The sequence below is a fragment of the Puma concolor genome, chromosome D3 (assembly GCF_028749965.1).
Source record: "Puma concolor isolate L17-30 chromosome D3, mPumCon1.1.hap2, whole genome shotgun sequence".
NCBI classification, from domain to species: domain Eukaryota; kingdom Metazoa; phylum Chordata; class Mammalia; order Carnivora; family Felidae; genus Puma; species Puma concolor.
In genome coordinates, this window is record NC_141678.1 from 30,232,083 (window position 1) to 30,257,753 (window position 25,671).

A 25,671-nucleotide genomic window follows, 5' to 3' on the forward strand; every position below is an offset into this window, starting at 1 on the left:
AGATAGAAGCATATTAAAACCTAGGCGGGAACTATGTGGAAAGAGCCAGGTAATCAACTCTGCGAGAAGACATGATGGAGAAACAGTTTTTATCTAATATCTAGTTTCACAGAGAAGACTTAGAAAACCTATGCATGAACTACTATGGAAAGTGCCATGGACGAACAACACGGTGGGGAAAGCATGTTTCCCCTAGAATCTGCTTTCACGAGCTTAGAAACGCTTGAATACACATTCGGGACCCAGGAGAATGGTGCCATATACTCCACTCTGTGAAACAACACTGTGGTGAAACACTCTTTCAAATAACTCCTGATTTGACCTTAGTGAGAATTGCTTGAAAAACCTACGCGGGGCCTACAACGTAAGCGCCATTTACTCTACTCTGTGAAACAACATTGAAGGGAAGCCATTACACCAAATCTGGTTTCACTAAGTCAAAAATTCGTCGGAACATGGATGGCCTAAGGGATAGTGCCTTTTACTCAACTCTGGCAGAGACACTGTGTGTGGAAACAGTCTTTCAACGAACATCTTGCTTCAGAAGTTAGAAGCTTTTGGAAAACTATGCAGGGCCAATGACGTTCTTGCCATATGCTCAACTCTGAATGGAAAAAACACTGTGCTGAAGCTATCAAATATCCTCAGGTTTCACTATGGTAGATGTGGTTCAAACCGCTTATGGGGCCCCACTGTGGCAATTTACACTGTGGTGAAACAAATCTTTCAACTAACATCTGAATTCACCGAGAACTGTTTGGAAGCGTATGCGGGGACTACAGGGTAAGTGCCTTTGACTCAACTCTGTGAAGCAACGCCGTGGGGACACCACCTTGCAGCTAACATCTCACTTCACTTCGTTGGAACTCCTTGGTAAACTTGCGGGGCTTTTGGCGAAAGTGCCCTGCTGTCAACTTTGTGGCGCAACCCTGTGGTGAAAAACTTTGCACTAACATCAGGTTTCACTAAGCGAGAATATTTTGAAGACAAGTGCGGCACCTACAAGGCAAGTGCCATTTCTCAACTCTGTGAAACAACCCTGTCACCAAACCATCGTTCCACTAACATCTCGGTTCACTAAATTGGAAACGTTTGAGAAATCTATTTGGGGAAGGGTCACGACAGTGACATATACTCGACTCCGTGAGAGAATATTGTGGGCAAACCATCTTTCCAACAACACTGTGGGGTAACCATCTTTTCCGCTAACATCTCGTTTCCCTGAAATTAAAAGTTTTTCAAAACTATGTAGGCCTTATGCTCAAAGTGCAATACACTCAACTCTGTCAAACTGCATTTTGTGGAAAGCATCTTTCAACTACAATCTTGCGTCACTGATTTAGAAATGTTTGGGAAATCTATGCGGAGAACAATTAGGAAAGGGAATTATAATTGACACTGTGAGAAGTTACCGTGGAAAAGCCATTTTTCAACTAACATCTTGTTTCACTGTTAGAAGTGTTTGAAAAACTGCAGCTTAGGCAGAAAGCGCGTGTCCTCAACTCTATGAAACAGCACTGTGGGATCATCATTCAGTTAACCACAGAATGAACATGGTTTCAAACACTTTGCATGGCTTACGCGGAAGGAGCCATATACTTAACTCTGTGAACCCACCCTGTGGAGACACAATCCTTCACTGAGTCAGAAGGGTTGGAATACACATGAGGGGCCTAGAAGGAGAGTGCCATATGCTCTACTCTGTGAAACAACACTCTGGGGAAACCGTGTTTCAACTAACATCTCGGTTCACTAAGTGTCTGAAAATGTCTGTGGGACCTATGCCGAAAATGCCTTCTATAGCACTTGGCGGAAACCGTCTTTCAAGGAACATCTTTTATCACTAAGGTAGAAGTGTTAGAAACCTTTCTGGAGATGGATGTGGAGAGGGACATTTCCTCGGCACCTTGAGAGACACTGAGACAAACAATCTTTCAAGTAGCATCTCATTTCACTGAGAACTCTCTGAAAACTTATGTGGGGCCTATGTGCGAAGTGCCTGCCATGTACTCATCTCTGTGAAACAACACGGTGGAGAAAGTATTTTTCAACTAACTTCTAGTTTCAAGAAGTGAGATGTCTTGCCAACCCTGTGCGGGTCATATGCGTTCAGAAAGTGCCATGGACTGAAATCAGTGGAACAACACTGTGGGGAAACCTCTTTCATCGCTCGTCTCATCTTTCACCTAGTTTCATCGCTAGGTGAGACGTGTATGAAAACCTACACCCGCCCTATGAAGAAAGTACCATATACTCACCTTTGTGAAAACACACCTTTCACCTGACATCTGGTTTTACAACGTTAACATAGTTTGAAAAAACAAGCATGACCTACATGGCAAGTGTCAACCCTGAAACCCCCTGAAACAAGACTGTTGGGGAGGCGATCTTTCACCTTAACTTCGTTTCACTGAGTTTGAGGTGTTTGAAGACTCATGCGAAGCCTAGGAACATAGTGAAATATACTCACGTCTGTGAAAGAAGCCTGTAGAAAATCATCTTTCAACTAACGTCTGGTGCCACGAAGTTAGAAGTGTTTGAAAGCCCCTACGGAGACTATGCGGATACATGACTCTGTGAGAAACAACCTTGTGGGGAAACATCTTCAACCACCATCTTGTTTCACACAGTAACCTACGTGCGTTCTAGGGAGAAGGTGCCATATACTCAACCTTGTCCAACAACCCTTTGGGGAAACCATCGTCAACTAACATCTTGTTTCTCTAAGTTGGGTAGTGTTTGAAAACCCATGTGGGGAACTATGAGGCAAGTGACATCTACTCAACTGTGAAACAGTGTGGTGAAACCTCCTTTCAACCACTATCGGATTTCCCTGATTCAGAAGTGTTTGAAAACCGATGAAAGTCCTAGTCAGAAAGTGCCATATACTCAACTCTATGAAACAAAACTGCGGGATCATCTTTCAATGAACTTTTATTTCAGGAAGTTAGAAGTGTTTGAAAACCCGTGCTGGGAACTGGGAGGAAAGTGATAAAACCCGACTCTGTGAAAAATACTGCGGAGAAACACTCCTTTCAAGTAACATCAGGTTTCTGTTAGAGGTGTTTACTACGCGGGGCTTATGCCCAAAGTGCCGTGTACTCAACTCTGTGAAACAACACTGTAGGGAACCATCTTTCAGCTAACAGTTTGCTTCCCTAAGTTAGAAGTGTCGAAAACCTTTGCGAGGCCTACGCTGAAAGTGCCATAAACTCATCTCTGTAAAACAAGTGGGGGGAAATATTCTGTCAATTAACATTAGGTTTCGATAAGTGACAATGCTTTGAAAACCTAGGTGGGTCCTCCAGGGTAAGTGCCGTATATTCTGCTCTCTGAAACAAAACAGTGGGGAAACCATCTTTCAACTAATATTTCGTTTCACTTAGAGGTGTTTCAAAACCAATGTGGGGCCAATGCCAGAAGTGCCATATACTCCACTTTGTCCAAACGCACTTTGTGAAAATCTTTCAACTACTATCTTGTATCACTAAGGTAGAAATGTTGGAAAATCTGGAGGGGGGGAGGAGATGATGAGGAAAGCGACGTTTACTCGACTGTGTGAAAGAGTACTGTGGAGAAAGCCTCTTTTGACTAACCTGTTGTTTCAAAAAGTTAGCAGACTTTGAAAACCTACCCCGGACGTGCCCGGAAAGTGCCAACCCCTGGCCAAACACCAGTGCCAGTGGTTCGCAACCACGAGCCAACACGGTGGAGAAGCCACATTTCCGCTCAAATCTGCTTTCACTGTTAAAAATATTTGACTTCACATGCGGGTCATAGGCGGATGGTGCCACCTACTCCACTCTGTGAAACAACCTTTCAAATGACGTCTGATATCACCAAGAGAGAACTGTTTCAAGCACTATGCGAGGCTTACAAGCTAAGAGCAACACACTACACTCTTTGAAACACTGTGGGGAAACCACCTTTCAACTACCATCTAATTTCACTAATATAGAAGTGTTTGAAAACCATGCGTGGACTAGGTGGAAAGGGCCATAGACTCAGCTCTGTGAAACATCACTGTGGGGTAAACATCTTCCAATTAACATCTTGTTTCACTCAGAAGGGTGTGTAAACCAATGCTGGGAACTATGAGCTCGACTCCGTGTGTTGCGGGGGGAATACAGTGGAGAAACTCTCTTTCAAGTAATATCTAGTTTCACTATGTCAGAATTGTGTGAAAACCTATATAGGGCGTAGGCCTAAAGTGCCATGTACTCAACTCTGGCAAAAAACACTGTGGGGAAACCATCCTTCAACTAACATCTTGTTTCACTAAGTTACAAATGTTTCAAAGCCATGCCAGGCCGACACCGAAACTTTTGCCATGTACCCAACCCTGTGAAACGACAGTGTGGTGAAACCATCTGTCAACTAACATGGGGTTTCACTCAGTGAGAACTGTTTGAAAACACATGCAGGGCCTACAGCGAGAGTGTAGGAAACCATGTGAAAAACCCTGTGGAATACGTCTTTGAACTAACTTGTTTCACTACACATTGGGCGTGTTTGAAACTATATAGGGGGCTTATAGGGAAATTACCATATATATACTCAACTCTGGAATAAAACACTGTAGAGAAAGCATCGTTCAACTAGCTTCTTGTTCCCCACCTGCGAAGTGATGGAAAATCTAGGCCTATATGTATAAATAATGACAGTACCAATACACTCAACGCCTTGAAAGTAAACTCAGGAGAAACCATCTTTCGCCTAACATCTTGTTTCACTACGTTAGACATGTTTGAAACCCTATTCGAGGAACTCTAAGGAACGTTCCACACTCAAAATCCTGGGAAACAAAAATGTGGAGAATCTGCCTTTCAAACAACACAATAAATTCTCATTTTCACACCCACCGTGCTATAAACAACTCACCAAGGTCTACACACCACACTCCTCACACCTACCTCTTACACACCACAAACACCGCAATTCCACCTCCCACAGTGCCTAAGCAACACAGAAACAAACACACCCCACAGAGACAAAACCTACCACAACACACTGCAGGTACCACACGAATTCAATCAAACCTCCCCTGTACAGCACTTTTACACTGCTTCAAAATCTCACTGGACATACACACACCCCATGTATAAAAGACATGCCCAGTTACATGGAACATATCCAAAGCACATCACAGAAAAGAAATATCCATCACATAGTCCAGACACCACCCACACACCACACCACCTACACAGCACACGTATTCCACCCCCCACACACACTTTCACATATACCATGCACAGAAATGCACACACCGCACATTTACCAGAGACGTACTGCTCATAGACCACATACACATGCCATTTTCATACACCACACACCTAGCAAGCACAACACCTCAGTGCCCCACATACACCCTGATACATCTCTGCTGTCCCTATCTGCCGATATGATGGCAGGAAAGACATCCAAAACCAGGGCTTTCCCCTCTCTACTTGAAGGAATAAAGGAGGCCTCATGATGGCAGTGCTTCGGGTGTGGCCCGGAGAGATGGCCCTTTCCAGAAGCCCGTGGCTGTTTCTAATTCCTGAGACATTCCACTTGCTGGAAGACTGTGCTAGTCTCTTCACTCACAAGTCTCCCATTCCCATCTCTGATGAAGAACTCTAGCACGCGTACTAACAATTGGAAACCCTTTGCTCTACTTCCAAAAGATTTTCTCCCTGGCCTTCATTCCAGAGGAACAGGCTCTGCTATCAAGTGGAGAGCGTGGTGAAATCCCTGTGAGTGTGCAATGGGTTATTTCAAAGGACCACCCCTTCATCTGGTTTCAGAGGTATATGGACATCACAAGGCCTGGGTCATTGGAAGATGCCCAGTGGAGAAACTTGGTAAGTATGCTGGAGCAGAGGTTGCAGTGCCCAAAAATGGGTGGAGAAGAAATGAAGACGACGAAGACCTCATCTTTCCAGAATGATCCAGTTCCCATATGGAATGTCGAGTTTGGTGCGCCTCCTAGCCCTTTCCTTCTCATGGTTGTCCTTCGAAATAAACTTTTGTTCACAAAAAGGGGCCACAGAACTGTCACTCACTCAGCTGGCACCCTGGGGTAAGCCACAGACTCCCACTTTGGTTCTGTGCTCAGTGAGAGCTTTCAAGGTTCTGCTATGCCAAAGGAACGATGGCCTCTGAGTGGGGGGAGCTTGGCCTGCCCTGGTAGAGAAGGCAAAGGGGAGAGACTTTGCTTCACTCACCTGCTTGAGTTGCCTTCATTCTGAGAAGCACACAGTTTGCACATGGGCAGTAAGGAAGCAGGAGTGGGTCAACAGGGGGAGACCCCATTCCAAGAATAGGAAATCAAGTATTTGTCCCAGACTCCTGAACAAGAGGCAGCAAAACTCAACAGCTACAGGTCAGACACTGGCGCCTGGGAACACTGACGGAAATCGTGGAAGGGAGAGACAAAGCCAGAAAACTCTGGCCCTTGAAGAAAGGCTGCAGATTCTTGATGAGAAATCTGTGTGTAGTCCTTCAGAGGGCTCCCTTTGCCTAAGTCCACAGATATTTTTTATTCCTGATACAAACGGGTTTATAGGAGATTGTGATGGTTATTTCACTCTAAACGTTTTCCACATGTCAGCTCTAATGAAGAACACTGGCACTCTGTGTCTGCATTTACGAAACTTGGCTTTCTGAAAAAAAAGTTTCTGTTTAAAACAAGTGTCTGAGAGATATAATGTTTCCTTTCAAGTTTGAGTCTGCCAGTGTCCATGTTAGAGTGATAAGGTTTTACTCAGACCCCTCCCTATTTGCTAGCAGCATTGTGTGGCCAACCAAAACCCTAAGGCATTGGATGGTGTCCAGGAAGAAGGCTTGTGGCTGTGCTAAGCCCCCGGTAAGGGGCCGAACCTGCTTTCCATGCAGGACAAGAGAAAGGGAAAGCAGTGCCTCTGTTCTTCTTTGGAGCTGACATTTAGAGAATGTTGAGAAGGAAATGACTGACGGTCGCCCATCAACCTGGTTGTATCAGGAATAAGAGATGCCTCTCAGCTTAGGCAAAGGGAGCCCTCTGAAAGACCACACACAGGAACCTTGCCATCAAGACGCCCGTAGTCTTTCTTCAGGAGCTGGAGATTGCTAGCGTTGTCTGTCCCTTCCGGGATCTCTGTCGTTCGGTTTTTGGAGGCAGCAGTGTTTGAGATGTGGCTATTGGGTGCTGCTGGCTCTTGCTCAGGTGTCCGGAACAAAGACTTTATTCCTTATGCAGGAAAGGGCTCTTCTCATCCTGACCCACACCTGGTTCATACTGCTCATGTGTAAACTGGCTGCTGCTCAAAATGAAACCCACTCAAGCCGGTGAGCGAAGCCAGACAGCTCCCCTTCACCTTGTCTGCCAGACCAGGCCAAGCACCCTCCAGTCAGAGGCCGTTGTTCTCTTGGTATAGCAGAGTCGAAAAGCCCTCACGGGGCACAGGGCCAGAGTGGGAGTTTGTGGCTTACCCCAGGGTGCCAGCTGAGTGAAGGAGAGTTCTGTGGCCCCTATGTGTGAGCAAACGTTTATTTCGAAGGACAGCCATAGGAAGAAAATGACTAGGAGGTGGACCAAAGCTCGACATCCCAAATGGGAATTGGATTAATCTTGAAAGGAGACGCCTCGCTTCATTTCCTCTCAACCCACAAAAGAGGCCAGCTCTCTCTTGCAACCTCTGGCCCAGGATTCATACCAACATTCGCCAATGGGCATCTTCAATGAGTCGGGCCTCTTGATGTCCATATACTTCTGAAGCCAGATGAAGGGGCGGTCCTCTTACCAAAGCCGTTGCACACTCCCAAGGACTTCACCACACTCCACTTGAAAGCAGAGGCTGTTCCTCTGAGAGACTCACTTGGAATGGAGCCCAGAGAGAAACTCATTTGGAAGTAGAGCAAAGGGGTTCAAAATGATAGTTGGCGTGCTAGAGGTCTTCATCAGAGATGGGAATGGGAGACCGGTGAGAGTGAAGTGACTGATACAATCTTTAAGCAAGTTGACTGTCTCAAGAGTTAGAAACAGCCATGGCCTTTGGTAAAGGGACCTCTGTCCAGGTCACACCCAAAGCACTGTCATCACGAGGCCTCTCTTCTTCCCTCAAATAGAGAGGGAAAGCCGTGGCTTTTGATGTCTTTCCTGCCATCCCATTGGCAGGTAGGGGCCGAAGAAATGTAGCAGGCTATATGCGGAGGAGCATTGAGGTGTTGTGTTTGCTACGCGTGTGGTGCATGGAAAGGGCGTGCGCCTGTGGTTTATAAGCAGCATGTCTCTGGTGTATGTGTGGGGTGTGAATTTTTGTGCATGGTGTATGTGAAGTGTGTTTGTGGAATACGTGTGCTGAATAGGTAGTGTGATGTTTGTGAGGTATTTGCACTGTGTGATGGATATTCTGAGCGTGTGTTGTAGTGGATTGGGTATGTTACATGGAAACTGTGTGTGTCGTTTACATATGAAGTGTGTGTCCCGTCCGAGTTTTAAGCAGTATAAAAGTGTTGTACAAGGGAGGTTTGAATGTGTGTGGTACTTGCGGTATGTTGTGGTACGTTTTGTCTGTGTGTGATATGTTTGGTGTTTTTGTGTTTCCTAGGCACTGTGGGAGGTTGAAGTGGGGTGTTTGTGGTGTGTGAAGAGGTATGTGTGTGGAGTGTGCTTGGTGAGAAGACCTTGGTGAGTGTTGGCTAAATATTGGTTATAGTGCGTTGTATGTGAAACAAGATAATAGTTTGGTATGTTAGTTGAGAGGCAGTTTCTCAACATTGTTTCACAGGGTTGAGGATATGGCACTTTCTTCTTAGAGTTCCTCACATCGGTTTTCAAAGACTTCTAAGGCAGTGAAACAAGATGTTAATCGAAAGACGTTTTCTCCATGGAGCTGAGAGTATGGTAAGTGTCATTATACCTTTAGGCCTAGATTTCAAACATTTCTCAGTTGGGGAAAGAAGAGGTTAGTTGAAAGATGCTTTCTCCACAGTGTTTTTTCAGAGTTCAGTTTATTGTCCTTTCCTTATAGATCCCTGTGAAGGTTTTGAGAAACTTCTAACTCTGAAACAAAGCTTTAGCTGAAAGACGGTTTAGTTTCAGAGTTGAGCATATAGCACTCACATTATACATCTAGTCCTAATTTTCAAACTTTCCTAACTTCGTGAAAGAAGACGTTTGGTGAAAGAAGCCTTCCCAACCGAGTTCTTTCACAGAGTTGAGTCTATGACCTTTTCTCTATCACTTCCCGCATAGTTTTTCTAACACTTCACACTTGTTCACTAGAACAAGAAGTTGACAAATGGTGTTTTCCAAAGGGTTCCCCTGCCCCCCCCCCCCGCCTCCATAGTTGAGTACAGGAAACTTTCCCTAATGTTCCCCGCTTAGGTTTTCAAACACTTCTCAATGAAACACGATGTTAGTTTAAAAATGGTTTCTGCACAATGTTGTGTAAAACAGAGTTGATTATATGGCCCTTGCCTCAGATTTTGCCGCTTACATCACAAAGACTTCTCACTCAGCGAAACAAGAAGTTAGTTGAAAGGTGGCTTCCCCGCCGCGTTTTTTCAGAGTTGAGGTTAGGTCACTGTGTTCATAGTTCCCCGCCTAGGTTTTCAGACACTTCTTAGTTAAACAAGGAATTTTTAGTTACAAGGAATTGAGTAGATGGCACTTTATAGTTGCCGGGATAGTTTTGCCAACACGTCTAACTTCGTGAAAGAAGTTGGTTGCAAGAAGCTTTCGCCATAGTGTGTTTTCCGAATTAAGCACGAGGTCCGTTCCTTATAGTTCCCTGTAAAGGGTTTCAAACACCACTCAGTTTGAACCCAGACGTTATTTGAAAGATGTTTTCTCCATGGTTTTCCTTCAAGGAGTTCAGTGTATGGCGCTGTCATTATACATTTAGCCCTAGATTTTTAGTTGCTTCCAACTACGTGTAAAACGACGTTAGTTGAGAGTTGGTTTGTCCACAGTGTTTTGTTTTTTTTTTTTTTTTTCATAAAGTTGAGTAAATGAACTTTCCTCAATGTTCCCTGCATAGGTTTTCAAACATTCCTAACTCAATGAAACACGGTGTTAGTGTAAAAATGATTTCTTCACACTGTTGAATCTATGGCACTTGTCTTCGGTCGTTTCTTCACGGCGTTTTCACAGAGTGGAGTATCTACACTTTCCTCCTAGTTGCCAGCATAAGTTTTCAGACCATTTTTGCCTAGTGCAACAAGGAATTAGTTGAAAAGTGTCTCTCCCAGAATAGTATTTCACGGAAGTGGGGTCAGTGACATTAATTCCCCTATATTTTCTGCATAGGTTTTGAAAGACTTCTAAGTTCGTGCAATAAGAAATGATTTGACAGATGTCGTCTCCACAGTATTATCAAACAGAACTGAGTATACGGACTTTCCTGTAATTCCACGCACAGGTCGTCAAACATGGCTAGCTAAGTGGGTTCAACAAGAGTTGAAAGCCCTGTTCCCCGGTGTTAGTTTCTTAGCGTTTAACTTACTGAAACGTGATGTTAGTTGAAAGATGGCTTCTCCCCAGTGTTGTTTCTCAGAGTGCGGATACGGCAATTTCCTTATATTACGTCGCATTGATTTAAAAAATGCAGTTTCGGACACAAGAACTTATCTGCAAAGTGCTTTGTGCACAGTGTTTCACAGAGTGCAGTTCATGGCACTTTCCTCATACTTCCCCCACAGAGAGCCAAAGACTTCTCACCTACTGAAACAAGAAGTTGGTTTGAAACTTTTGTGTTTTCTCAGAGTTGGGTATATGGCCCTTTCTTAAGAGTTCCCAGTGTACGTTATCGGACACCTACCCTAGTGAAACAGGTGGTTTCCCCACGCTGTTTTCTCTCACTCGAGTATATGGCAGTTTCCTTATAGTTCCCTGCATCGAGTCTCCAACTAGACCGACCCAGTGAAACAAGAAGTTAGTTGTGTTTTTTCACAGAGTTAAGATTGTGACCCTTTCCCTAGAGTTCCCTGTAAAAGTTTTCAAACACTTCTAACTTTGAAGAAAGACGTTAGGTGAAGGACAAAAGTTTCTCGACAAGATTTTAATTCAAGGAGTTGAGCCTATAGCACTCTCATTTGACATTGAGGCCTAGATTTTTCAAACACTTCTAAGTGAGTGAACCGAGATGTTATTTAAAGGTTTCTCCACTCTGTTTTTTTTTTTTTTTTTCACAGAGTCGAGTACATGTCACTGTCCTCATAGGATATCAAGCACTCCTGAAGGAAACAAAGGATTAGTTGAAAGATGGTTCTTCCAGAAGGTGACCTCACAGGGTTGATTATAAGGCACTCTATAATTTTTCAGGATAGGTTTTTCAACACGTTTAGACGTGAGACGAGAAGTTGGTTGAAAGACCGTTTCTCGATAGATTTTTTTTTTTTCAGAATTAAATATGAGATCCTTATAGTTCTCTATAAAGGGTTTCCAACACCTCTTCATTAGAAACCAGACGTTAGCTGAAACAAGATTCTCCACTGTTTAATTTCAGAGTTCAGAAGATGTCGCTGTCATGATATATTTAGGCCTAGATTTTCGAACACTTCTAACTTCGTGAAAACAATTAGTTTTCCACATGTGGAAACAGTGAAAGCAAAAATTTGGCTGAAAGAAGCTTTCGCGATAGTGTTTTTCCAGAATGAAGTATAAGTCATTTCGGTTCCCTATAAAAGATTTCACACACCACTCAATAAGAAAAGAAACGTTAGCTGAAAGATGGTTCCTCCATGGTGTTCCTTCAAGGAGGTGAGTGTGTGGCAATGTCAGTATACGTTCAGGCCTAGAATTTCAGTCACTTCCTACTTCAAGAAAGATGTTGAAAGACAGTTTGTCCACAGTCTGTTTTCACAGAGTTGAGTGTATGGCACTTGCGTCAGAGTTGCCCGCGTGGGTTTTCAGACACTAGTCGCTTAGTGAAACAAGAGATTAGTTGAAAGAACGTTCCCCCACAATGTTATTTCACAGCGCTGTGTCTGTGCCATTCCCCTATGTTTTCCGCATAGGTTTACTTCGTGAAACAAGAAGTTATTTGAAAGATGGTTTCTCCACAGTATTGTCAAACACAACTGAGTATATGGCACTTCATAATTTCTCGCAAATATTTTCAAAAATTTTACCTTAGTGGAGCCATATGTTAGTTGAAAGATGGTTTCACCACAGGGTTGCTTGACAGAGGTGAGGATATGGCACTTTCTCCATAGATCCCATATAGGGTTTTAAAACACTTCTAAATTAATGAAACCAGATATGAGTTGAAAGATGGTTTCTCAGGAGAATTTTTTCCAGTCAAGTATAAGGTCACTTTCTTCATCATTCCCCACAAAGAGTTTTGAACAATTCTAATTTGGTAAAACAAGATGTTGGTTGAAAGACGGTATCCCCAAAAGGCTGCTTGGCACAGTTGAGGTTATGGCACTTTATGCATAAGACCCACAAAGTGTTTCAAACACTTCTAAATTAGTGAAAGAAGATGTTACTTGGAAAATGGTTTCCCCGCAGTGTTTCATAGAGCCGAGTACACGTCACGCTCCGTGGAAGCCCTGTATGGGTTTCCAACACTTCTAACTTAATGAAACTAGATGTTTTTTGAAAGTCGGTGTCACCACAGTGTCCTTTGACGGAGTCAATGGCCCTTTCCTCATAGGCCCCGCGTAGGTTTTCCAACCCTTCTAACAGTGAAATGAGATGTTAGTTGAAAGATGGTTTCTGCTGGGGCGCCTGGGTGGCGCAGTCGGTTAAGCGTCCGACTTCAGCCAGGTCACGATCTCGCGGTCCGTGAGCTCGAGCCCCGGGTCGGGCTCTGGGCTGATGGCTCGGAGCCTGGAGCCTGTTTCCGATTCTGTGTCTCCCTCTCTCTCTGCCCCTCCCCCGTTCATGCTCTGTCTCTCTCTGTCCCAAAAATAAATAAACGTTGAAAAAAAAAAAAAAAAGAAAGATGGTTTCTGCAAAGTGCTTTTTGAGAGAGTTGAACAAAATGTCACTTAATGCATAAACCCCGCAAGTTTTTTTCAAAATTCTACCTTAGTGAAACAAGATTTTAGTTGAAAGACTGTTTCCCCATAGTGTTTGTTACACGGAGTTGAATATACGCCAATTTCTTTGTAGCCCCCACAAGCGTTTTCAAACAGTGCTACCTTAGTGAAACCAGACGTATGTTTAAAGATGGAATCACCACACTGTTGTTTCACACGGTTGAGTACGCGGCAGTGTTGGTGTAGTCCCGCATGGGTTCTCAAACAATTCTGACTTTGTGTAACAAAAATTGGTTTTGCCACCGTGTTTTTTCACAGAGTTGAGCATATGGCGCTATCCCCCAAGGCCCCACAGGCGTTTTCCAACACTTGCAATTTAGTGATACCCGATGTTGAGTGAAAGATTGTTTTCCCCAAGTGTTATTTCACTGGGTTGAGTAAAATGGCACTTTGCCTTATAAGCCCCGCCTGGGATTTCAAACACTTCTAAGTGAAGCCTGAGGTTAGTTGAGAGATGGTTTCACCACTGTAATGTTTCACAGAGTTGAGTATATGGCACTTCGTGCATAGGCCCCGCGTACGTTTTCAAACACTTTTACCTTAGTGACAGCCAGGGGCAGTGGAACGACGGTTTCCCCAGAGGGTCGTTTCACAGAGTTGAGTGTACGGCACAATCCCTATAGGCCCCGCGTGTATTTTCGAACACTTGTAATTTTGTGAAACCAGATGTTAAATGAAAGATTGTTTTCCCTAGTGTTTCACTGAGTTGAGTTTATGGCACTTTCCCTGCTAGGCCCTGCATAAGTTTTCAAACACTTGTAACTTTGTGAAATGAGATGGTAGTTAAAGAAGCTTTCACCACATTGTTTTTTCACAGTTACGTTTATGGCAATTTCCGCATAAACACTGCATGGGTTTTACAACACTGTAACAGTGAAACAAGATGTGAGTTGAAAGAGATTTCACAAAGGGTTGTTTCACAGACTGTATAGAGCCATCCGCATCGGCCGGGCATGGGTTTTCAAAGACCTCTGACTTGGTGACAAAGAGATACTAGTTGAAAGATGTTTCCTTTCAGTCTTGTTTTGCAAAGTTAGGTATAAGGCACTTTTCCCTTAGGCCCCACAGGGGTCTTCAAACTCCTGTCACTTGAAACAAGGCGATACTTGAAAGATGGTTTCCCCCACAGTGTTTATGAGTATGAGTATATGGCTCTTTCCGTATAGGACGCGTGCATGTTTCCAAACTCTTCTCCCTTGGGGAAACAAGGTGTTAATTGTAAGATGGTTACCTCACAGTGTTGTTTCAGAGTTGAGTATATGGCTTCTTCCACCTAGGCCCTGCATGGGTTTTCAAACTCTTGTCCCGTAGTGAAACGAGCTGTTTAGCTGAAAGATGGTTTCCCCACAGTGTTTCATACAGTCGTGTATATGGCACATTTGATGTGGGCCCCGCTGCGGTTTTCAAACACACTAATTTACGGAAACCAGATGGTAGTTGATAGATGTTTCCATCAGACAACGCTTTCACCGGACACAAAAGTGAGCACAAAAGTGCCCCTGCGTGTTTTTAGACACTTTTAACGGGGTGAAACAAGATGATGGTTGTTGCCCCACAGTGTTATTTGCCCGAGTTGGATATACGACACTTTATGCATAAGCCTCGCATAGGTTTTCAAACACTTCTAACAGAGTGAAACCTTATGTAATTTGCAAGATGGTTTCTCTTACAGTATTTTTTCACTGAGTCCAGTCCATGTCGCTTTCCACATTGTTCCCAGCATATGTTTGAAACTCTTCTAACTTAGGGAAACAAGTTGCTAATTGAGAGATAGTTATCCCACAATGTTGTTTCACAGAGTTGAGTAATGGCACTTTCCGCATAGTTGTCGGCATGGGTTTTCAAACATTCCTAAATTAGTGGGATCAGATGGTAGTTGAAAGACGATGTCACCACAGCGTGGTTTCACCGAGTTGAGTGTATGGCACGTCTCTCGGAGTACCCCGCGTAAGTTTCCCACCACTTCTAAGTTGGTGAAACCGAAGGTTTGTTGAAAGATGGTTCCCCACACTGTTGTTTCACTGATTTGAGTATAAGGCACTTTCTGCATAGTCCCCGACTTGCTTTTCAAACAACTCTTAGTGACACCAGACGGTGGGTGAAAGATCAATTCCCCCCACAGTGTTGTTTCATAGAGTTGAGTATACGCCACTTTCCCTGTAGGTCCCGCGTGGGTTTTCAAACTCTCTCAACATTGTGAAACGAGAGGTTAGCTGAATGATGGTTCAATAAACTGTTTCCCAGAGTTGAGTGTATGGCATGTTCAGCGTAAGCTCTGCATAGGTTTTCAAACACTTTCATCTTAGTGAAGATGTGTATGTGAGTTGAAAGTCAGTGTCGAGTATATGCCATTTCCTCATAGTTTCCCTCATAGGTTTTCAAACACATCTCAGTGGAACAAGATGCGTCTTGAAAAATGGCGTATTTATGGAAAGTGCCACATGCCCAACGTTGTGCCAAATCACTGTGCTGAAACATCTTTCAACTAATAACATGTTCACCAAGTTAGAAGCGTTGAGATCCTAGACATAGAAGTATAACGAAAGCGGCCTTTACTCTGTGAAACATCATTGCAGACAAACCAATTTTCAAAATGACACCTGGTTCAACGAAGTTGGAAGTGTTTGAAAACGCTCGTGGGACCCACACTGAAACTGAGTTGAAAACCCACGTGGGGACTAAACCGAAAGTGCCATATTCTGAAGTGTATGAAACACTGTGGGGAACCCACCCTTCAACTAACATCTTATTTCAGTAAACGTGAAGTGTTTGAAAACCTATGCGGGGCTTATGCGGAAATGCATACACTCAACTCTGTGAGAAAAGACTGTGGTGAAACCAGTCTTTCAGCAAATATCTGGTTTCGATAAACGAGAATTGTTAGAAAACCCATGCGGGGTCCACACAGAAAATACCATGTACTCAACTCTGTTTACTAGGTTAGAAGTATGTGATAACCAATGCAGGGCCTACGCAGATCGTGCCATATAATCAACTCTGTCAGACAACACTTCGGGGAATCCATCTTTCAACTAACATCTTGTTTCACTTAGAAGTGCTTGAAAAGCCATGTGGGGAACTATGAAGGGGTTGCCATCTACTCAACTTTGTGAAACAGGGTGGAGAAACATCTTTCAACTAACATAAGGTTTCACGAAGTTAGAAGTGTTTGAAAACCCTTTTCCGCATATGCGGAAAGTGCCATGTACTCAGTTCTGTGAAGCACTGTGGGGAAAACATCTTTGAACTAACATCTCATTTCCCTGTTAGAAGTGTTTGAAAACCTTTGGGGAGCCCAGGTGGAGAGTTCCGTATACTCAACTTTATCAAGCAGCTCTTTAGGGCAATGATCCTTCACTTAACATCAAGTTTCACTAGGTTACAATTGTTTGAAAACCAATGAGGGGCCTACGCCGAAAGTGCTGTACACTCAGCTGTGGGAAATAACATTGTGGGGAAACCATCTTTCAACCAAAATCACCTTTCAGTTAGAGTTGTTGGAAAACCAAAGCAGGGCTTATGCAGAAGGTGCCATATGCTCAACTCTGTCCAACAACACCGTGGAGAATCCATCTTTTAACTAACATCTTGTTTCACTGTTAGAAGTGTTGGAAAAGTTATTGGGCCTTCTGCAGAAAGTGCCGTATACTCGACTCTGTGAAACAAGTGTGGTGAAACGGTCTTTCAACCAACATCTCATTTCCCTAAGGTGGAAGCGTTTGAAAAACCATGCGGGGCCCAGGAGGCAAGTGCCATATATAATATACTCAACTCTGTCAACCTGCACGTTGCGGAAACCATCTTTGAAGCTAACATTTTGCATCACTAACATAGAATCGCTTGAAAACATGCGGGGAACCACGGGGAAACTGACATACACTCGACATTGGGAGGGAATACTGTGGAGAAACCACCTTCCAACTAACATCCTGTTTCCCTAAAGGTGTTTGAACACTATGCAGGGCTGACCCCCCCAAAGGGCCATGTACTCAACTCTGTGAAAAAACACTGTGAGGAAACTGTCCTTCAACTACCATCTGGTTTCCTGGAGTTAAAAATGTTGAAATCCTATGAGAGGCTTAACCCTGAAGTGCCACAGCCTCAAGACTGTGAATATCAGTGTGGTGAAACGATCTTTCAACTAATATCTGGTTTCACTAAGTTTCAAGTGTTTGAAAACACATGCGGGGCATGTGTATGCGGGGGAATAGTGGCATACACTCAACTCTGTGAAACTACCCAGTTGGGGAAATCATCTTTCAACTACCATCTGGCTTTTGTAGGATAGAAGTGTTTGAAATCCTATGAGAGGCCTAACCCTGTAGAGTCATAAATGCAAAAGTGTGAACATCAGTGTGATGAAACTACCGTCCAACTAACATCTTGTTTCACAAAGTCAGAGTGTGTTCAAAAACCCATGCAAGGCCAGCATCGAAAGTGCCACTTAGTCAAGTCTGTGAAACAACATTGTGGGGAATCCGTGTGTCAGCTAACCTCTCGTTTCAGTTAGTTAGATGTGTTTGAAAACTTATTCGGTTCTACCCAGAAAGTGCCCTCTGCTCCACTCTGTAAAACACCAGTGTGGTGAACCCATCTTTCAAATAACATCCGGCATCACTTTTAGACGTATTTGAAAACCTATGCGGAACCTACACGGAAAGTACCTTACACTCAAATGTGTTCACCAACACTTTGGGGACACCGTCCTTCAACTAACATCTTAGTTCACTAAGTTAGGTGTGCTTGAAAACGATGCGGGGTCTACACCAAAAGTGCCATATACTCAGCTCTGTGAAACAAGACAGTGGGGGGAAAACCTTCTTTCTCCTAACATCTGGTTTCACTAGAAGTGGTTGCAAACCTGTGTGGTTAGGGCGATGAGAATAAGTGTCACATAGTCAACTCTGTGAAACAACATGGTGGGGAAACTGTCCTTCAACTAACATCTGGACTTACCAAGTTACAAGTGCTTGAAAAGCCATGCTGGGTCTATGAGGATAGTGCCATATTCTCACCTCTGTGAAACCACCCTGTGGGGAAGCCATCTTTCAACTACCTACATTAGAAGTGTTTGAAACCTAAGAGAAACCTGAGCGCTAAGTGCCACACACTCAACTGTGTGAAACAAAGGTGTGGTGAAACCATCTTTCAACTAATATCTGGTTTCACTAAGGTAAAATGTTTGAAAACTATGAGGGACCTATGCGGAAAGTACCATATAGTCAACACGGTGCTAGAACGCTGTGGGGACTCCATCTTCCAAACAATCTCTTGCTTTACTAAGAGGTGTTTGAAAACCATGGTGGCTTACACCGAACGTGCCGCATACTCACCTCTGTGAAACAGCATTGTCGGGAGACAATCTCCTGACATCAAGTGTTTGAAAACACAGGCGGGGCTTATGCGGATATTGCCGTACACTCAACTCTGTGAAACAACACTGTGGGGAAACGGTCACAGTAGTCTTTCAACTACTATCTGGACGCTCTCAGAAGTGTTGGAAAACATAAGCCTAACCGCTAAGTGCCATGTACTCAGCTGTGTGAAACAACGTTGTGGTGAAATGATCTTTCCACTAACATCTGGTTTCACTAAAAGTGTTTGAAAAGTACACAGGCTCTATGCAGAGAGTGCCAGGTACTGAACTCTGTGACCCAACAGTGAGGGGGAAAACCTCTTCCAACTAAGTCTTTTATAACTTAGAAGTGTTTGAAAGCTTGAGGTGCCTATGTGGAAAGTGCCGTATACTCAACTCTGTCAAACTGCACTGCGTCAGAAGTGTTTGAAAACCAACGTGGGCAAAGATGTGGAAAGTGACATATACCAGCCACAGTTAAAGAATCCTGTAGAGAAACCAGCTTCCAAATAAACTCTTGTATAACTTAAGGGAGTAGTGTTGGAACACAAGTGCCACATACCCAGCTCTGTCAAACAGCGCTTGGGGGAAACCAACGTTTTCATCTAACGTCGGGTTCAACTAACTTGGAAACTTGAAAACCTAACGCGGGGCCTAGACGGAAAGTGCCATACACTCACCTCAGTGAAACATGTGGTTTCACTAAGTTAGAAGTGTTTGAATACACATGCCGGGCCTAGCCGGATAGTGCCAAACCTTCACTTCAGTGAAAAACTACTGTGTGTAAAAGAATCTTTCAAGAAGCCTCTGCTTCCACAATCATGGATGTGTTTGTGACCCTTCATGGGGCCACAAAGTAAAATCCCGTATACTCCACTCTGTGGGGCAACGCTGTGGTGTAAAATTCTTTCAATTCACATCGACTTCATTGAGAACTCTGAAAACCCATGCAGGGAATACAAAGTAAGTACCATATATTCTGTGAAACGACACTGTGGGGAAACGTTCTTTCAACTAACATCTCGTTTCTCTACATTAGAAGTGTCTGACACTTCTAATTCATGCGGGAACACTTCTAGTTCATGCGGGAACTATGCGGAAAGTGCCATATATATGCTCAACCCTATGAAATAACACTGTGGGGAAAACATCTTTCAACTATAACATTTCATTTCACTAAGTTAGAACTGCTTGAAAAACTATGCAGGGCCTATACCGAAAGTGCCACATACTCAACTCTGTCAAACCGCTCTTTGCAGAAACCGTCTTTCAACTAACATCTTGTATCATTTGAAAACCTATGCGGGGAAGGATGCCGAAGGTGACATATACCAGCCACTGTTAAAAAAATCCTATGGAGAAACCATCTTTCAACCAACATTTTGTTTCACTGAGAACTGTTTGAAAACCTTACGTGGGACCTATGAAGAAAGGGCCATATACTCAACTCTAGCAGCACTTTGGGAAACCAACTTTCAACTAACATCTTGTTTCACTATGCTAGAAGTGTTTGAGGAACTTTGTTGGGAACGATGAGGAAGGTGTCATATACTTCGACTCTTTGAAAGCACTGTCGAGAAACCCTATTGCAGCTAATATCTGGTTTCACTAAGTTAGAAGCGTTTGAAAACCTATGCGGTGCCTATGCGGAACGTGCCATATACTCAATTATGTGAAAGAACACTGTAGCGACATAGTCTTTCAACTGATATCTTGTTTCACTAAGTGAGAACTCTTTGAAACCTATGCGGGACCTACAAAGGTAAGTGCTGTATACACAACTCTGGGAAAGAACATTGTGGGTAAACCATCTCCTAGATAACATCTCGTTTCACTCAGCACTGTCTGAAAACTTAGGCGGAAACTATGCAGAGAGTGCCACATAACTCGGTGAAACTGCACTTCTGGGAAACCACTTTGCAACTAATATGCAACCACACAGTACAACATATTACACACAAACACCACACCTGTATCACACCTACTACCATACACGAACACACAACACACAAATACAAAATATTTATGAAAAATACACCACACACGACCAAAGTACCTTACCGAGACACAACACACAGACTCGCACACCCTGCACATACCACACACCTTGCACACCGCATTGGCCACATTAATACTACATACGCCCCTACATCACACGTACACCATGTACACACACATGCATTACACACAGCACATATACACCACACACCATGCATATACCACAAACACTCAACACAATTCACATATGCCCCACGTACCCAGTTATAACCCTCTTACCTTGTTACCACACTCAACACGTATTCAGCACACAATTTCCAAACAAACCACCTCTCATATATCACACAAGCACACTGCACATACACACCACACACACCGAACCTACTCCACATATAAAGACAGTTGCCACCTCCTCTACACATAACTTAGACATCACGCACACTGCCCATATAGACACAAACGTGACACATCTACCACCCGGCTCCAGTACTCCCACAAAGAACACGCAACAGCAGGGAGTTTAAGCATCTCGCATGACACACGAAAAGCACAAAAACACCTCACCCATTCACCACATACACACCACATACGCATCACACTGTTGTCTTCCACCTACTGTTTCTTACACACAATACACATACCACAAACACATGTATACACACCCTATACACCTATACCACACCACACACTCCATATATACACCACACACATGCCGAACGTATACCCCACACAACACGTAATACACAGACACCACATCTACAACACACACACCATGAGAACCGATACATGTATGACACACAAAAACCACCCACACCATACACACCACACTTACCACCACACCAACTCCACCCCTATGCCACACCACAAAACTGCACAGGCACCACATAGAAAACACGCCATACAAACCCCGCACACGAACACACATTGTACATGGAGTTTACACGCATGACATATATAGTACAATCACAACACATAGACCACAATTACAGCACACAGAAAGACACAAACACCAGGTATAAACCACCAACACACCATACACACACCACGCTCACCACACAAATGCCATAAGCAGACACAAGTCACATATACAACATATGTGCCATCAATACAGAACAAGGTCACAACCAATCCACACACACCACATATGTACCTCCTGAACACACCCACCAGCCGCCACCCACGCCTTGTGGTTTACTGCCTGAAACGACACTGCCCAAGTGTCTTCCGTGTAGCCTTTCATATACAGCTCAAAGCAGTTGGTTGAAACATTCTTTATAGTGTGTGCTGAGACAGCTAGCCTGGCAGCCTTGTAGTCTCATCCTTTGAACTAGCCAATCATAGCTAGATCACTTGCCCATCATTCTAAATACCCCAGAAAGCAAAGTTCACAGATACAGGGAGAGAAGAAGCCACATCAAAGACGTTAAGAAGTGCAGAGAGGAGGCATGGGGAGAAATATATCCGCACTGCTGCAGAGGAGTGGAAGCCCTCTTTGAGGAAAGAGGGAGGAGAGGGGCACACAGAACACACAAGGTGACCCTTGTCCCAAAGACACATGAAAAGAGGCTCAACATCATTCATCAGGGAAATACACATCAATACTACAGTGAGCTTACCATCACACATCTGTCGGAAAGGCTAAATCTCACAAAACAGGAAAAAATTGGTGTTGTCAAGTTTGGTCAGAAAGGGAAACCCTCTGACACTGTGGGTGGGAATGCCAACAGTTGCAGCCACTCTGGAAAACAGCACAAATTTTCATCAATCAAATGTTAAGAATAGGGCTGAGCTGGGGCACCTGGGTAGCACAGTCAGGCGACTGACTCTTGATATCCACTCCAGTCAGGATCTCACAGTCATGGGACAGAGCCCTCGTTGGGTTCTGCACTGGCAAAATGGAGTTCGCTTGGGAGTCTCTCTCTCTCTGTCTCTCTCTGTTCCTCTCCCACTTCTCTCTCCCTTTCAAATAAATAAATTTTAAAAATTACCCTTTAACATTTAGAGTTACCCTATGATCCAGAAATTGCACTGTTTTTACCCAAAGGATAAAAAAACATGAGAATTCAAAGGAATATAGGCACCCCAGTGTTTTTAGCAGCACAATGAAAAATAGTTACAGAAAGAGCTCAAATGTCCATTGACTGAGAAATGGATGGAGATATATATATAAAACTCACATATATATACACAATGGAATATTATGCAGCCATGAAAGATGACATTTTCCTTTGCAATGATTTGGATGGAGCTCGAGAATAGTATAAGTGAAATGAGTCAGTGAAAGGCTTGTATGATTCCACTCTTATGTGGAATGTAAGAAACAAAACAAATAAGTAATCATGGTGGAACAAAGAGAGCAGCAACACAACAAATTTATTCTTAACTATAGAGAACAAACTGATAGATACCAGAGGAGAAATGTGCGGGGGGAGTGGGACTATAGAGGACATGGGAATTAAAGAGCACACTATGTGATGTGCACCGGGTGTTGTGTGGAAGGGTGGAACAACTGAATTCTAAGCTGAAACTATTAATACGTGGTATGTTAACCGGAATTTACAAACTTGAACTTTCTATATTAGCCATAGGGAAAGGCCCTGTGCTTAAGTGCCCAAAGCATTACTGTGCTTCAAGTGACATTCTTGTCCTTCATAAACATATAGAGTAACGTTTTCCTCACCACCCCTCTGTGTAGACACGTGCTTTCCTGCTGAAATTACCCTTTGCTACAAGACGGTTTTAGAACTAGCTTCTTGGGGATATGTAGTCAGAAGTACTTTTTTTTTATACATGAAATTTGTCAAATTTTTTTCCATAAAACACCCAATGCTCATCCCAAAAGGTGCCCTCCTCAGTGTCCATCACCCACCCTCCCCACCCTCCCACTGCCATCAACCCTGTTTTTTTCTCAGTTTTTAAGGGCCTCTTATGTTTTGGCTCACTCCCTCTTTAACCTTTTTTTTCTGCTCCCCCGTGGTCTTCTGTTTTCTCGGGATCCACAAAAGAGTGAAAACATATGGTTTCTGTCTTTGACTTATTTCACTTAACATTACACTCTAGTTCCATCCGCATTGCTGCAAAAGGCCATAATTCATTCTTTCTCTTTGTCAAGTAGTACTCCATTGTGTATAAAAACCACGAATTCTTTATCCTTTCATCAGGTGACGGACTTTTAGGCTCCTTCTATAATTTGGCTCATGTTGAAAGTCCTGCTATAAACATTGGGGAACAAGTGCCCCTATGCATCAACACTCTTGTATCCCTCGGGTAAATGCTTAGCAGTTCTATAGCTGGGTCATAGGATAGATCTATTTTTAATTTTTTAGGAACCGCCATACTGTTTTCCAGAGTGGTTGCACCAGTTTGCATTCCTACCAACAGGGCAAGAGGGTTGCCGTTTCTCCCCATCCTCACCAGCATCTAGAGTCTCCTGATTTTTTCACTTTAGCCATGCTGACTGGCGTGAAGTGGTATCTGAGAGTGGCTTTGATTTGAATTTGCCTGAAGAAGAGTCACGTTGTGCAAATTTTCATGTGCCTGTTGGCCATGTGGATGTCTTCTTTAGAGAAGTGTCTATTCATGTTTTCTGTCCAAATTTTCACTGGATTGTTTTTCGGGAGTGGAGTTTGGTGAGTTCTTTATAGATTTTGGATACTACCCCTTTGTCTGATATGTCATTTGCAAATATCTTTTCCCATTCCGTCGGTTGCCTTTTGGTTTTGTTGATTGTTTCCTTGGCAGTTCAGATGCTTTTGATCTTCATGAGGTCCCAACAGTTCAATTTTGCTTTTATTTCTCTTTTTTTGCTTTTTAATTTCTTTGCCTTTGGAGAGGTGTCAAGTAAGAGATTGCTGTGGCTGAGGTCAGAGAGGTTTTTTTTCCTGCTTTCTCCTCTAGGGTTTTGATGGTATCCTGTCTCACAAGCAGGTCTTTTATCCTTTTAGAGTTTATTTTTGTGAATATTGTAAAATATTGGTCCATTTTCGTTCTTCTGCATAAGGCTGTCCAGTTCTCCCAGCACCATTTGTTAAAGAGACGGTCTTTTTTTCCATTGGATATTCTTTCCTGCCTTGTCAAAGATTAGTTGGCCATTTTTTTTGTGGGTCTAATTCTGGAGTCTCTATTCCATTGGTCTATATGTGTCTGTCAAAGCGAGCTAAGCTTGCCCATCCTGCCCCTGTGCACTTTGCTGATCCCGGCTAATATGTCAGGTCCCATGGAAGGAACACCACAAGCCTGGCAGTGTGCAAGTAGCCCAGACAGGGGCCACAACACTCCACAGTGAGTCCTGCCCCTGGGAAAGGGGAAGGTAAAGTACACACAGTCTGACTGTGGCCCCAGCGGTGGGCTGGGGGCAGATGTCAGGTCTGACTGCGTCCCCACCCACCAACATGTAACTCCCAGCAACACAGAGGAATGGCCATGCAGTTTGGAGCCACCGCAGTGACTACCCAAAAGGACAAAAGGGAAGAATTCTCAAAAAAACTCCAGGAGGTAGCTAATGACAGCTAACGAATTGATCAAAAACAATTTAAGCAATATAATGGAACAAGAATTTAGAATAATGGTCATAAAATTAATCGCAAGGCTTGAAAAAAAGCATAGAGAACAGCAGAGAATCTATTGCTACAGAGATCAAGGGACTAAGAAATAGTCGCGAAGAACTAAAAAATGCTATAAATGAGGTGAAATATAAAATGGAGGCAGCCATAGCACGGATTGAAGAGGCCGAGGAGAGAATAGGTCCATTAGAAGGTAAAACTATAGAAAGAGAGGAAGCTGAGAAAAAGAGATAAAGAAAATCCAGAATTATGAGGGGAGAATTACAGAAGGAAAAGATTCAATCAAACCGAACACTATCCGTATCATAGGAATTCCAGTAGAAGAAGAGAGAGAAAGAGGCTGAAGTTGTACTTGTACAGAACTATTCTTAAACTCTTGTGTAGAAGCACCAGGAAATGGCCTAGCTTTAGGTGCCTACAAGTACAGTGTGTCGCACTGTGTCCTCATATACCGTGAGATCCCTGGTTGGTAGGTGAGTTTCCAAGCCATCCCTGACCCGATGCAGAGTTCTCAGAGCTTGATGTCCCAGAGGAGAGCTACCTCTCCATGTCTTTGCTCCTCTGGTGCTGGGCAGGCAACAGTATCATAGGAATGGGAGCCATGTTGACCCCCACCCCGAATGGATGGAGCTACCCTCATCCAGAGGTACACAGTCTGAAAACACACCATGCTCTACATGATCAGAGCACAAAAAGCCTTTGGAGTAAATAGTGCATCAAGGTTCGTTCCAACATCTTGATCAT